The sequence below is a fragment of the Lissotriton helveticus genome, chromosome 1_1 (assembly GCF_964261635.1).
Source record: "Lissotriton helveticus chromosome 1_1, aLisHel1.1, whole genome shotgun sequence".
Classification (NCBI taxonomy): domain Eukaryota; kingdom Metazoa; phylum Chordata; class Amphibia; order Caudata; family Salamandridae; genus Lissotriton; species Lissotriton helveticus.
The window spans coordinates 1,007,652,327-1,007,667,485 of NC_136057.1; the positions used below are offsets into that span (position 1 = coordinate 1,007,652,327).

At 49.3% G+C, this 15,159-nt stretch overlaps 1 protein-coding gene and 1 pseudogene across 1 annotated transcript in view; both read right to left on the reverse strand.

Annotated features, from left to right (window-relative positions):
- The window catches only part of LOC144771748 (uncharacterized), a 160,897-nt gene that overhangs the window by 122,321 nt on the left and 23,417 nt on the right, over positions 1 to 15,159 (reverse strand). The window lies entirely within an intron of this gene.
- Positions 1,021 to 5,373, reverse strand: LOC144773582 (uncharacterized; annotated as a pseudogene).

A 15,159-nucleotide genomic window follows, 5' to 3' on the forward strand; every position in this document is an offset into this window, starting at 1 on the left:
GTTGATGTCTCCAGCGATTTATTTCCAAGGAAGTTCTGAAATTAACACGCACAGAACTGTTTCACATGGTCCTATGGTGCCTCCTTGTGTGCACTGTTAGTATTGCTCCTTCACAAGGCACGCAGCTCCGCCATAGAGACCTATTTACATTAGCCCTGCCTTTCCAGCGTTTTCCACTATATAGGCCAAGACATTAGCAGGCCTAATACTGCAAGAACACCCATGCTAGCACATACCACTAGAGAATGCAGAAGAGTGTGAGTGCCCTGATCAGCACTACACAAAACTGTATGTAAAATTGAGCCCGTGTTTATCAAACTCAATCAACCAGGGCTTTAAATGGGAGGAAAAACTGGGGGGGGGGGGCTCTCAAAGGGGCGTTGCTAATATAATTAAGGGTGTGGCTTAAAAACGTAATTTTAGACATTTCTACTTAGCATGGTGTGCTGCCAGGCGCGCAACACCCATTGGGCTCACGGGGCTTCAGCCCCCACCCCCCCAACCACCCCCATTGTGTGTGTCAGCCCGGGCTGACACAGCTTTGCGGGCTGGCGAGCATTTAATTGCAGCCGCACCCGAGAACTTAACAGGTCTTTAAAAGACCATTTACTTGTAAATTAGGCTTTCGCGCAATAACCACTCCACGCATCAGTTAGCGTAAAAGGCCATTGATTAGGCCAGGCCTGACAGCCAAAATCAACATAACATCATTAACAATTAACAATCCCCCCAAACATCCTGCCTTTCAACCATCATCCACTCATGTACTCCAATAGCCACTCCCAATTCACACAAGGACCTCTTCACGTATACCATTCACTTCCCCCTTTCACTTCCAAACTCCTCCATCATCTCCATCCATCGCACTCCCGTCTACCACACCCCCCATCCTGCACCTGTAACCCCCTCCCCGGAAGGGTGATTCTGCCCGTCATGGACTCCCCACCCCTCCCAGGTCTCGCCACCCAGGGAACCCCCGGAGGGCGGTTACCTGCCCCACCAATCGGGCACCTTTCGTACTCAGTCACGCCTACACCATATCGATTCATTCCACAGAAAACTGATCAGATCCCGCAGCTCCATCAGATAATATGCATTCCCCATGTGCGAAAGGTGCACGCCATCATCTCGAAAGAGAAGGGGCTCCACCAGCCTGAGCCCGACATGAGCCAGCACTTTAATTCCATGATCAGCACAAAAAACTCTCATTGCCCTGTTCAACTTCCTGCGGGCCCTTTCAACGGCCGCAGGTTTAAGAGCACCCCTCCAGATCCTTCGTGGTATGAACTCAGTCCAAACAATACAGGCGCCAGCCAGATTGCTCCTCATTGCCTCCAAGTCCCGCTGCATCAGGTGTAACAAGGACACCCCGACTGTTTCACCAAGTCATTCTCCCCCAAGTGGATAATAAGCATGTCCGGGCATCCCAGCTGTGACACCTTCTTAGTGAGCCATGGCAACAACTCGCCCCATCGCATTTCGCTCTTACCCCACCATTGGACCTCATGATGACTGCTCCTCAGGCCCAGGCTACGACCATACACCTGCCTGTCAGCATACTTTGAGGCCCAGTGCACAAAAGAGTGTCCCACAATCCAGGTGACCGTCTTGGCCCCCGGCCCCCGAACACAACCTATGAAGAGAAAGAGATTAGTGCCACAGCAAATTAAGAGTGCAACAACCGCCGCCGCCATGGCTAGCCTGCGCCTTCCCCCCTTTACTTGCGCACATAGCGTTCACAGCATCGAGACCGCCAACGACCAATCCGCCGAATCTCCTTCCACGACCAGCCTAACCCCGCCTCTGCCATGGCTGCCCCAATCCGAAACGAGTGCATGCCAAAACGCGCCGGATCCCTGCCAAGCCTCCGCAAGGCCAAACGTAACACCGCCAGCAACTGAAAGGACGTCAAACGTCTCAAGGAAGCGCGTACAAAAATCTCACCAGCCGACCTCCTCACTCGTCCACAGAACCCCCTCCACTCACGCACCGGGCACACATCCTCGCTACCACTCTCCGTCAGCCACACCCATTTGCCACGACCAACCTGGTCCGTCTTTGAACGTCCCAACCATATACCCAGCCGGGCCCCATCCAACCGCACATCCGTAAACATCCGCCCCAACGCCCCACGAGCCCCCAACAACTCCGACACCCGAAACGCTTCAAAAAACATCCATACCATGCATAAACGAAATAACGCCACCTCCTCCCCATCGTAACAGCAAAAAGGTAACTCCCCCAAGATCCTGTCCAACAAGTCAAAAGTAATCGCCTCACGAGGCAACTCCCCCCCTCTCCCTTCTGCCCTCACCCGTCCCCAACCTTTCAACATACGACTCAGCAGATCCGTCCTAGCCGGAACAAAACCCAAATAGACCATGCTGTAAAATGAAACGCCTGCCAACTTGCCAGCAATCGTCGTCTGAGACAATTCTCTGTCCCTGCAGTCCAGCACAAATCGCACCACCACCTGATCACATGAGTCCCAGAGCATCCGCCAAGCACCCTTCTTCCAACCCAAAAAAGCTCCAAACTCAGACCACGCCAACCTGTACGCCCTCCTAGTGGACTCAGCTATAGACTTCTCTACCAAACCCACCACTCTCACTCCCCCCAGGCCCAGATACCCTCCGGCACCTTGGTCTTGCAAGCCTCCGCTCCCGGCGCCAGCTTCCTGAATCACTGCCACTGCAAACGAGATAACGCATCCGCAATTTCATTACTCGCGCCAGGCACATGTTGCGTGCGGAACAGCACATTAAAACGCAAACACAGCAGCATGAAGCTTCGCAGCAAGCGCAGCACTCGCAGATGCTTTGCTTTTTGATTGTTCACCAGGTCCACCACTGTCATGTTGTCAACATGGAACAACACCGACCTGTTCCGGAATTCCGGGCCCCACACCAACAGTGCCACCAACAGAGGAAAGAATTCCAGAAACGCAATGCTCCGTCCCTGGCGCAGCCAATGGGCCGGCCACTCTTCCGTGCACCAACGGCCGTCCCAGAAAACCCCGAAACCTGCCGCTCCCGCCGCATCAGAGTAGAGTTGTACCTGCCACACCATCCTGTCCCGCGCAAAATCCAAGGAGACACCATTGAAGTCTTCCAGAAAAACCAGCCAGACCCGCAAGTCAGCCCGCACTCCCAGTGTGACCCTGACCCTGTGATGAGGGAGCACCGCCCCGACATGGCCATGCCGAGGCGCCTACAAAACGTCCTCCCGGCCCTCACCACTCTGCAAGCAAAGTTCAACAAACCCAGCAAGCGCTGCACAGACCTCAACTCAATCTTGCGGGCACCGAGTACCTGCCTCAAAAACTCCTGCATCTCCGCCACCTTCTGCATCGGTAAGCGCGCCTGCCAGGCCACCGAATCCAATTCAATTCCCAAAAAGGTCAGACAGCAACTAGGCCCTTCCGTCTTCTCCGGTGCCAACGGCACCCCAAACTCCCTCGCCAACAGCTGAAACTGGCCCAAGGCCGCACCACATTCTCCCGTCCGACCCACACCAACAAACAGAAAATCATCCAAATAGTGAGACACCAGCCGGTGCCCACTGCGGTCCACGAAAGCCCACTGCAAAAAGGAACTGAAGGTCTCGAAGAGCGCACAGGAAATCGCACAACCCATTGGCAACACCATTTCGACAAAAATGGCCCCATCAAACTGTATGCCCAACAAGGAAAAATCCGCCGGATGAATGGGGAGGAGGCGAAAGGCCGACTTGATATCACACTTGGCCAACTCCGCCCCCCTCCCGCAGGCCCGCACCAAACCGACGGCATCATCTACCGACGCATACAAGACCTTGTAGTCCTCCTCCGCGATAAAATCATTCACCGAAACTCCTTCCGGCCAAGACAGATGATAAATCAATCTGAACTCCCCCGGCTCCTTCTTGGGCACCACCCCCAACGGAGAGACAATGAGATCCAACTTCGGCCACTCCTCGAACGGACCCGCAATCTTGCCTTCCAAAACCTCCTTCTTCAATTTGTGCGCAACCAGCCCCGGCAACTCTCTGGCAGACCGCAGGTTTTCAGCCCACCGCCTGACCTTCGGCCCCTGATAGCCAATCCGAAAACCTTCCACAAACCCCCAGTACAGTCTCAACGCAGCCTCTCTATCGGGGTACCGAGAGAGCCATGGACCCATGGCCTTAACCTTAACCGGAGTATGGGCCCTTCGGCCCAGCCTGTCCCCTGCCTCTGGCAATCTTCCACTGCTCTGAGGGCGTAGCCAGCGTGAGGCATTGCGTGACTACGTGACGTCCCCCGCACTAGGAACACTCATGCTTAAATTTACAGGAAGGTCGATTGCAGAAACCCTTATTGAAACCCCAGCAGGCCCCAGTGGATCCTGGCTTGTACTGCTGTCCGGCTGCCCCTGTCCACACCGCCTGAGCTCCCGGCCCTCCGGAAGCACCCTGACTACCCGCCCCAGACTGGGCGGGACACGACTGAAAAGACCGATAGGTGACCGGAAGACCACTGGCCGTATGTGTAGAAGCCGCCGCCTGCGTTGATGACATCCATTGAACCCAGAGTTCCTGGTCAACGTCCCCCCACGGCTTGTTCGGGTTAAAACTAATCCTGGCCCTGAACTCCTCGTCATAGCTCAACCAGGCAAAACCCCCGAAATGCAACTGCGCCTTCCTGATCACATCCATATACTTAAACAGCGCAGTCGCCCGATCCGCGTGCTTCTCGCAATAGATACTCGCATAGATCAAAAAAGCCGACGTCCAATTCTTCATCGTCACCGGCACTCTCGGCCGCCTGGTCAACTCCCACTCCTCCTCCTTCGACCCCTCCTTCGCCTGAATCTCCCTGTGCAGGAGTTTAAACACATCAACGTACTCATGCCGCCAGATCCTTGCCCTCGTCTTCTCAGACAAATGCGACCCGAGAGGCATCGCCAAACCAATATACGGCAATTTCTTCCGCAGTTTTTCAACACCATCCTCTTTACCCCCTTGGTCCTCAGCCTTGTCAGTCTGCGCGCTCACCGTCGCCACATGCTTCTTACCATCCAGCAGAATGGGCCCCGCTCCACCTGAGGACCCCGTCTCCCGCACAGACCCATCCCCCACACCCACCGACCGGCAGGCCTTTTTTCTCCCTCCTTTAGTCCCATCCCCCCAAGCGTCCCACCAGGCGCCCTCACCTGATAAATTTGCAGGGACGTCCCGCTCTGTCCGCCGCGTCTCCGCCGGCTTCACACTCCCTCTGTTGGCCCGACTGGCGCCATCCCGTGCCTCCTGGAAAACACCAGGCTTGCTCGTGGCCGCTCTTCCCTTTGCCCAACTCTCAACCTCACGCACCTCACCCTCTTCCAACTCATCCTCTTCCTCCTCATAATCCAACATCTCATCCTCCACCTCAGGCGCCACCAACTCACGCACCTCAGTCACCACCCTCTTGGCACCTTTCCCTTTCACTCCAGGCACAAACTCACACTCCAAAATCGCCGGCGCCCGCTCCCTCGGTGGAGGGCAGGCCGCCGCGCACCCCCCTGCTGCTTCGTCCCGGCGTTTGGAGGCCGGTTTGCGCCCCGCCACCCCACCCCGGCCTCTGCCAGCTGTCCCTGCCGGCCTGCACCCACCCCCGCCGAGCCGTATGCGCCCGGGGAGGCCCCAGTGCCACCAGGTCTCTGCGCCGCCAAGGCAGTCCCTGCCCCCTCTATCCAGACCCACTGCCTGAGGGCCCCAGGAACCCCTACATCCCGGCCTACATCAGGCTTTCCCCCATGCACAGGCTTTGGGGCCCCTTTGCCCCCGGGCACTTCACCCGCCTTCGTCTCCCTGGTCGCACATAGGCACTGCCACTCACCCTCAGCCTCCTCAATAATGCGACTCTGGTCGCGGACCCTCTCCTCCTCTGACATAAGCTCCCACCTGGCATACCATGAGCCCTGCCTCTCCTGGTCCTCCAGGGGACCCTTCCCTGATGGGGGCACCGTGGGGGCCCCCTTCACAGGCCCCCACCCTGGATCCCTGTGCCTTGACCACTCCCTTCTTGCCCTTTGAAAGGTCCACTGGCTGCCCACTGAAGAGGCCCCCCGCCTCCCCCCAGACTCACCTTCCGACAGCATGAGGGCGAAATCATCCCCAGCCGCCGCCTCCCACTCACCCAGGTCCTCCCCCCACTGCCCTCACTACTCTCCCCATAGTCCACCAACTGGCCCCCCCTTCCTGACCCCACAGCCAAGGGGGCCGAGGGAGCCAGGCCCCGCTTGGGATCCACTGCAGGCTGCTGATGGGCCCTGAGCCCCTCCCCGAGGCCACCCACCCCACACGGCACCAAACCCCTTCCCCCGCACGAGCAGGGAGGCTCAGCCGCCTCCCTCCGCGTTTGGGGTCGTCCTGCTGCCTCTTTCCCTTCCCCCGCCCCGACATCCCTCCTCGGGCCCCCAGGGGCTCATCCATGCACGCAGCGACGGCCACGGCAACCCCCGCAGAAGCGGACTGAGGCGTTCGGGTCATTCCGACCCACGCCTGGTCCAAAACGCCGGGCTGGAGGAGGTCGGCCCTCCCAGCCCGGCCGAGCACCAGCAAAGCCGCCCGCTCCGTCTCTGCATCGGGCGTAGCCATGCCGACCCCGAAGCGCTCCTCTCACCACCTCGTGAGATCGTCCTGTGACCTTCCGCCTGCACCGCGCACCGGGGCACCAGTGGCGACACGCTCCTTCTAAATCACACCCCGCCTCACTAAACTACCAAACACCGCTGGACAAACTAAACCTATTCCCTGAGGCACTGGGGACAGGAAGAGGAAGTCCTTCCCCTCCTGTCCCCTTAAATAACCTCCTAACCCCCCACCCCCTAATCCCACCCCCTAACCTAACTGCCTGCCTGCCCGTCCTATCGCGCGAACACCCCAGGGAAAAGACTGGTCGACATTTCCCCGGGGGCCGCATTGTTGTGTTTAACCCCTTCTTACAGTACTCTGTCTATGGTTGGAAGAATTAGCCCCTCCCGAAACATTTTTCAGCCCCCCCCCCCCCCGAAATTTGGCTCTAGTTGCCCGCCTGTGTGCTGCCCCACTGGCATTTTGCTGCTTTTTTCTGTCTTTGTATTCAGATTTATAATACAAGTAACGTTTCACCTACAGCAAGCCAGGACTATTTGCTTTGTCAATGGTTGCTAGTTGCATAAAATAAATAAGCAACAACTATAGCATCTTTGAATAAAATAGTTAAAATGGTTCAGTTAGGAAAGGATGAGACTGGGAAAAAAGTGTAACGAGCCCCTTTAATGATGCATCAAAGGCAGTGATGGGTGGCATTGCGGCTGTTAAGATTTTTTTAGGTCTCCGCTCTAGACGGCGCACATGCGCTGTCTTGAACCGAGACTGCTGTTGATACATCCGGGCTTGCAGTCCACCCACAGGCTTGCCATTTGCTGGCACCACCTTCGCTCTATTTTTTGTCCTCCCCATTCGTGAGGGGCATGCATACCTCATGCCTTTTTCGGTGTTCAGCCCTCCCCGAGCGCTCCGTCCAAATACCTCTCAGCTTGGGCAGCGGGCATTGTAGGGCACTGTTCCGGACTCCTATTTTACTTAAAGGAGCTTTTCACAAGAGCTACCCCGCGAGGTCAGTAAGGCTCAGCTCTCTTCCCCCTCTGTTGCTTTTTACTCCCAGACTGCAATGCACCCCCCTCACATTGCCTAGATGCTTGTAGCGAAGCTTGTCAGGTTGAATGAAGCATCTTATGTCATTTTTGCTCAGCACCACAGCTCTAAAAAGCAGGTGCTGAAACCGGTCCCTATTGGGCTCTCCATTGTTGCCCGCCCCTCCGGGTGAAAAAACATTTCTAACCCTGCAGCAATGCCACCCTTCGCAGTGAATCGTGATAGTTCCTTAACATTGTCATCATTCCTGAACTTTCTTTTTTCAGTTTTATACAGCAGGAAGTTGACCGAGAGGTAATGGAGTTCTTACTGTGAGCACCAGTTATGTTACACAAGAATATGTTCCTTTTCAGAATCACAGAATGTGAAGCTCAACCGAGGCTCAAACTTGCTTCCCTAGCTCCAAGGTCAGCGGCTCTATCCCTTACGCAGACAATCTCTCCCACTACAACGGAGACTTTTTCTACATTAAATGCAATGAAGCCATAGTTGTGTTACCTAACATCCAATGATAAAGCCAATAGTCCTGGCTTTTTGTAGGTGAAATGTTACTTGTTACATTGTATATCTGTGTGCAATGACAGAAGCTGGAAAACACCCGAGGGGTACCATACTATGCAAATTGATAAAAGCCAATAGTTCTGGCTTGTTGTAGGTCAAATGTTACTTGTTGCATTGTATATCTGGGGGCAATCCACAAAACTGGGAGAGATGCCCTGCTTATCGAAAAGGGACAGGTTTAAAGTGAATTATATTATTTCCTCTAGAATGGTTTTGAGAAAGATAAATTAAATCTGTATGAAAAAAATAGTCAAAACTACATAAGGAGGAAGGCCTGCCATTTATTTTCTGTGGGTGAAGAAGACAGGGGTGATGAATACCTTTTCCTCATCTAATAATCGGGTAAAATACCTCTGTAGAGATGTAAATTCCCGGGATTTCCAAATATCCCGCAGGGGCACCCAAAGATTAAAGGAAATTGAAAGATTGACTATTGTAAGGGAAAATAAGAGTACTTGGAAGTTTTGTCCTCACACACTGATTTACTGGAGTCCATCTCCTTTGTTGTTACTAAATATAGTTATGAAGAATGAATGGGAGTAATTTTAATATAAATCAAAATTGCTAGAACGTAGAAGAGACATAAACACTGAACCTGGATATGTACACATGTCAAATATAAAATAGTGAATTATGTACAAATGCTGTTTTTATTTCTTTTTTAGATAAATCAATGCTTTTAATATAATTGTTGTCCTGAAGAAGGTGGAGAAAAACCAATAAACCACCGAAACACTGTGTCGACAACTTTAAAAAAAAATTTAATAAATGTGATCTGATAGTATATTATTGTTCCGAGTTTTTTCAATGTTGCTTTTGAATTTTTCACAGAGTATTGTTATTAAGAAGATACTTAAAAGAAATTAGTTGGAGTATAATTAAATTGATGTATTTGTGGTAAAATAATAACTGTTCTTAATCTAGTCAAATTCATGTGTAAACATCACAGGAGAAATTGTTTAATAAATTTGACCATTTTACAAAAGACAGTGTTCAGTTGTCGGGTTAAAGTACATGTATGTTAATTAGTTATAAGGATTTACTCACCCAGCAGAGGCCATTCAGTTTGTATGATATAAGTGTGTGAGTATCTGGGTGCAATGACAGAAGAAGCAAAATTACTGACGGGCACCATACTATGCTAAGGTCAGATTGTTAGTTTTTATTTTAAGCCCTGCCCTTAATTACATTGGCCATGCCCCTTTCGGAGTCCTACCCCCACCCCAGTTTTTTCATCCCACTTAAAGTCCTGGCTTCTCCTAAACTTACATCAATAGCTCCCCACCACAGCACCCCCTAGTGTTGCTGTTTATAGATCTGTTTCTAAACTCACACACCACAATTATTGTTAGTTTAGTTTGCACTTTTAATAATGAGAATGCCCGATCTGCACTGTGCCTGTTCCTGAAAGTCGAGTTTTCCAGTTCTTTTACAGGTATACACCTACTTGTTTCCAAAAGTTTGCTCATTGCACATTTGGAGTCAACTTCCTCACTAAAAAGGAGACAATGACGCTCATTTATAGGCAGATTAACAAACGGCAGTATGTTCTTGTTTTCGTTAATAGGGTGCTTACTCACCACATTTGGTAGCAATTTTGGGCTCCTGCATGTAACAGTAACCCTGAGCCTCAAACCACACGAATTTTAACAGATGCTCTTAAGCTCTTGTTAATATCACCGCCAGCTTCTTTCCACGTTCCATGGTGTGTACCACCCTGCACTGCATGTCGTTTCGGTGTTTGGGGAGTTTCTACTGCTTCTTCATATCTGCATTACATGTCTCCGATTTATTAGCTTGTCCCTTCTTAACTGTATTGGTGTCCAAAGTTTTACATTGTTTCTTCTTCGTTGTAATAAGTACTGTTTTTAAGTGTGTTTAAGTCACCCACCTAGTGTATTTCCATGTGCTACCTAAATATTGCTCTGGCTGTTTATGGTACATTCAACCCTTTGGTAGGTCGAATGTCTTGCTTTTTTGCTGGGGCTTGAAAGTCTTTCTCTGCCTTTTCCATCTATACCAACAATAATGCTTGTTTTCAACTGCCTATACAATTGCCATTGTGATGAAGCGTACCTTGCTTTGTCTTTGCTCAGCTTCAAAGAACGTCAGAATATGCACTCTAGACAGTGCTTAATTTGTAAAATATTAAGCGCAGGTGCTCAAATTTTTTTAGGATGCAACACCCACTCCCCGGCTCCTCCCACTTCCTCCAGTGGCTCCACCCACTTAATTTATTGGGTCCACCCAAACCCATAAGCCTCAACACATCAGCGCTAACTCCATACTTCTTGAGTTCTGCAAGAAGTTGCAGCCCTGGCTTAACACATAAGCACCTCGGGGGCCTCACACCTACATACCTGCCCAAGCACCTGGACACCCTCTTGAGTGATTAGTTCACTATACAAATTAATATTACATAACATAATAAAACATATAGGAAGCCTATGACAACAACTTAAAAATTAACTCAAATTTGAGAGTGTGTGTAGGTCTCAAAATGCAGCTTTAGGAAAGGTCACTTGAGTACTTGAAGCAGTTTTGCAAACTAAAGAGAATGTGCTTGAGAAAAGAAAGGAAGGGATGAAGGAAGGAATACATTAAAGAAGGCAGCAATAAATGCAGGCGCGAAGGGGAGTACTGGAGTGAGGAAACAAATAAGTCATGGATGAAAGAAGGAGAAAATAAGAAAAGAAAGTGAAAGGAAGAAATGAAGGAATAGTGCGAGAAAAGAAGTGAACTGTGTGTAATGGATACATAGAAAGAAGAAAGGAAGGTGAAAGAACAGCAGAAGGAAGGTTTGAGGATAAGAAAGGAAGACATTAAAGAATGGGGTGAAGGAAGGAGAAAGGAAAAAAAGAAAGTAAGGAATAAATGGAGGAAAAGTGCACCACGGGAGGTAGGGTGGGGAATGAATGGGGATGTATGGAAGCAAGAATGGAAAGAAGAAAGGAGGTATGGCTGGAGGGGCGGAGGAAGAGAAAAAGGAAAAAGATGGGACGAAGGAAAGAAAGTAGGTCAAGGGAATGTATGCACGTTTGAAAGGTACTGGATGAAGCAGGGACAGAGGAAATAATGACAGTATTATTGCAAAGAAATTGAAAAACAAAAGATTAAAATTCATTTATGTGTCCTTAACACACCATGTATGTTTGTAAAGCACATATGCACCAGAGGGGGCCTTGACACCAAATTCAAAATGTTGCTATCCAGCTCAATGGCACTCATTTTCTTGACCCCAGAAAGATGAAAGACTGAGTGACCACATCAAGATTTAAATGTATGACCCTAAGATCATACACAGATTCCTGGAGTGGATATAAAGATATGTACAAGAAGGAAAAACATAAAAGGGAAAGGGAGGAAGAAGGAGAGGTCTGAAGGCAAGGATAAATACAAAGATACAAAGGTAGACAAAGAATGTGAAAAGAATTGGGGAAAGCAGAGATTGGGAATGCAAATTTAAAGTGAAACATGATGAGAATGAAAAGTGGAAAGAGGAGAAAAGCAAGGGAAGAAGAGCAGACAGCGGGGAGTGCATGAAAGGAGAGTGTAAATGAAAGATGGAAAGGTGTAAAATGAAAAGCAGTTAATGAGGGGAGCGGGCCATGAAGAGGAAACTTGGACGTAGGGCAGAAAGTGAAGGTAAAATGGAGAGAAGCAAAGGAGTGAGTTATGAATGGGGGAAGAAAAGCAGATACTGAGGGACAGCCCCTTCTTCCCCTGCCCCCTCCACAGTTCTGGTGTAGCTTTCCTGTGACTCTGCTCCGACCACTAGGAGAGGAGTAAGGGGATATGGAGTTAAGTGCTTCTCGCATTTTGGACTGAACCTTAAAGAAGGAGCATAGAGAGGGGGTGATCATTATACGTTCTGTTGATTTACTTACTTCCTTTCCTCCAGAAATCCCTACATTTATAATTATCACCAGACTCGTTGGGAGGGGGCAGTTACCAAACCCTGCGGGGTTTGAGATGGAATCGCTGTAAGCTTTTCCTTTCAGAGTCCTTTCCTTGCCTTCCTCTGTTCCACAAATGTTTTGAAAAGAAGGGGGACCTGGGTTGGCTCTACCCAACTCGAGACCCTAGGCTTTCTTGTGGGACACCTCGGCACAAATTAAGCACTGGGAAGTAAATTTGGCAGTGCTCTTGGGAGGGGCAGACACAGGATGAACAAGGAAACCCTTCGAATAAGAATCAGGCAAAAGAGAATGGCAGGAGATCCAATCAGTTGTAATCAATAGGAGGGCTCTAAGCGAATGTATGGTCTTAGAAACCCCACAATATGCCTTACATGAGCGCATGCACTGTCTTGGAGGCTCTACCTACCACGGAGCAGGACACAGACCTGGAGGCATAGAAACATACAATGAAGCTGACGCATGGTCTGGCTATCACATATACAGAGACCACTGGATGTAAGGAGAGCTAATATGGGCCCTTATTGATTTATACGTTGGAAATTATTATTATAAAGCAAACTCTGAAAGAATGACAAGCCAGCCAACTTAGTAAAGAGTTTGGAGGAATTCAATTACAGATGTCTTAATCTCAAAATTATAAACTGTGGTCCTTGTTCTGGCAGCCTCTGCTCTACTTAATTAAGTGAAATGCATTAATTTAGTGTTGCTCACTGAATCTCTAAAACGCGTATTCTCTTCGGTGTGCCACACTAAAAAGCAGTATGCAATTGCTGAGTGATGCCATACATTGCAGAGTAGTTAGTGAATACCCTTTAACATGCAAAATAATGACATTTTTACTGTATTATGAGACAAATTTTAAATTGGCATAATGAGAAAGACATTGCTGTTGTTTACTAAGATAATGTTTAATTTATAAGTGGGTTCATGCTTTTTAGTAAAAAATTATATCATTCTTTTTAAATATTTTATATTGACCTTATATTTGTATTATGAAATTGTTATGGTTTTAATTAACTTAAACAATAAAGATATTCATTCATTCATTCATTCCTTTAACATGCAAGTTTATGGGAGTGCACAGCCTCATGGGGCATTCCAAACCAGGAACTAGCGCTTCCTGCCTACTCCTAGTCGCTGTATGCAGTGCTGTGCGAAGGTGGCAAAGTGATAACCTTCCAAGAATCTAGACCCAGATATAACAGGAGCCACAGCATAATTAAAGACGCTGTTAAACTGATATAATGGGAACGCTGCCCTAATCAGTCTACTCACTGCATGGCACTAAAAGAGTAAAGTAATTTGGAAGCATCCTATTCCTTGCACAAGAAGATATTGTATACGACTCCCCATCCCTGAAACGTTTGGTTATAAGTGGGAAAGGGGTGGGGATAGTTTAAATTCCATCTGGTTACTGCCTTGGTTGGGCAGAATGTCCTCAACTTGGTATTCCTTGCTCAGTAATGCCATGTTATAATTAGTCAAAATATTATACTCAGTTAAACAGAACTCTGGGCAAACAAATACCAGGTCAGATATACATATGTCGTAGAGTCACGGGTGTCAGTGTGCCCACAACAGCTCTAAATAGCGCAGAGCATCATAAAATACAAAATATTAGATGGAACACACTTCCAGCACTGCACAGATGTACCACGTAGATGTATTTTACTGTGCCCACAACAGCGCTTGCACACACCATCAGGACCCACCAACATACAACAGAATGTGTGTAAACAGAGCTCCTTAACTCCACACAACACAGCACACGAAAGCTTTCAGTTGGCTATCCAAGTTCACAAACAGCACCCACAACATCAAGTTAATACACAGATAGCCCTCCGGCCACACCCAGGAAACGGAAAACACATATGATTATCAAATATCAAACATTGTCACACTGACTGCACAAATCACTTGGCATGAGCATTGAAAATTCCAGTCTGCCATGAAATCCTTTAAAAGAAGGTGAAAAGACACCGTTCGCAGTGGGGTTTTTAAGGCAATACCCCTAACAGCCCGGTGCAAAACAATTAATTATAACATAAAATACCAAAACAGATGACTTGATTATGACTTATTTGGAATAAAAAAATAAAAAAAAATCGAACACAACACAACAGTCCTTACACAAACAAACCTTATATTCACAGATGATATTTACACATAAACGTTATCAAATCGATACATTTACAGTTAAATATAAATATGCGCGTCCTCATACCTTTCCTCCCGCTCTGTCGCCACCTGCCTCTCACTTCCCCTGCCCCTTCTCTTCCTAGGTGTCTGTACGTTTCTGCTACAGCTAGTGTTCTTTCCTCACACTCTCTCGCTCTCTGCGCTTCACTTTCCTCAGGTTTTCTTTGCGCTTCTTTTCTCTTGTCTCTCGTCCCCATTTTTCTCCTAATTTTCATTATCGACTCCTCTCCCGCCACCTCTTCTTCCCTTCTTGGCAGGACTGTCTATGCGCCTCGCTCAGCTGTGCTAGCATGTCCCGTTACTCTGCCCTTCCCAAAGTTATGGCCTAGAAATGGAAACAAGTAAGATTCCCCGGCGCCCCTCTCACCCCACTCCCTGTTACACAAACCCCAGCACAGCCCCCACACACACACACACACCAAGAGCACTGGGGACTGACACAGCCACGTCCTGCCCAGAGAGAGCCGGGGTGGAGGCTTGAGGAGGCAGGATCTCGCTCCTGTTATCCCAAAACCCGAAACTACCTGCCGAAAAAACCAAGGTGGGCTTGCACTCTCTAACTGAGAACAAAACTAGCTTTCAGCCCAACTGCAGTGGGTGGCCCGATGAAGTATGCGAGGTATCAGGGAGCGCAGGACCCCCGAGCTGTGTCAAGCCGAAGCATAGCCCTCCTTTGTGGCCGGGGGCCCGGATGGGACAACCAACCAACCAACCAGCTCTCATGCTGTCAAGAGTGCCCCGGAAGTCGATTTTCTGTGCTGAAATCTGCCCGTTCCATTCGCGCCGAGGCCTGCCTGTCCCTGCAGAGCCTTTAAGGTGCCTCGGACTACAGCCCTGCTCA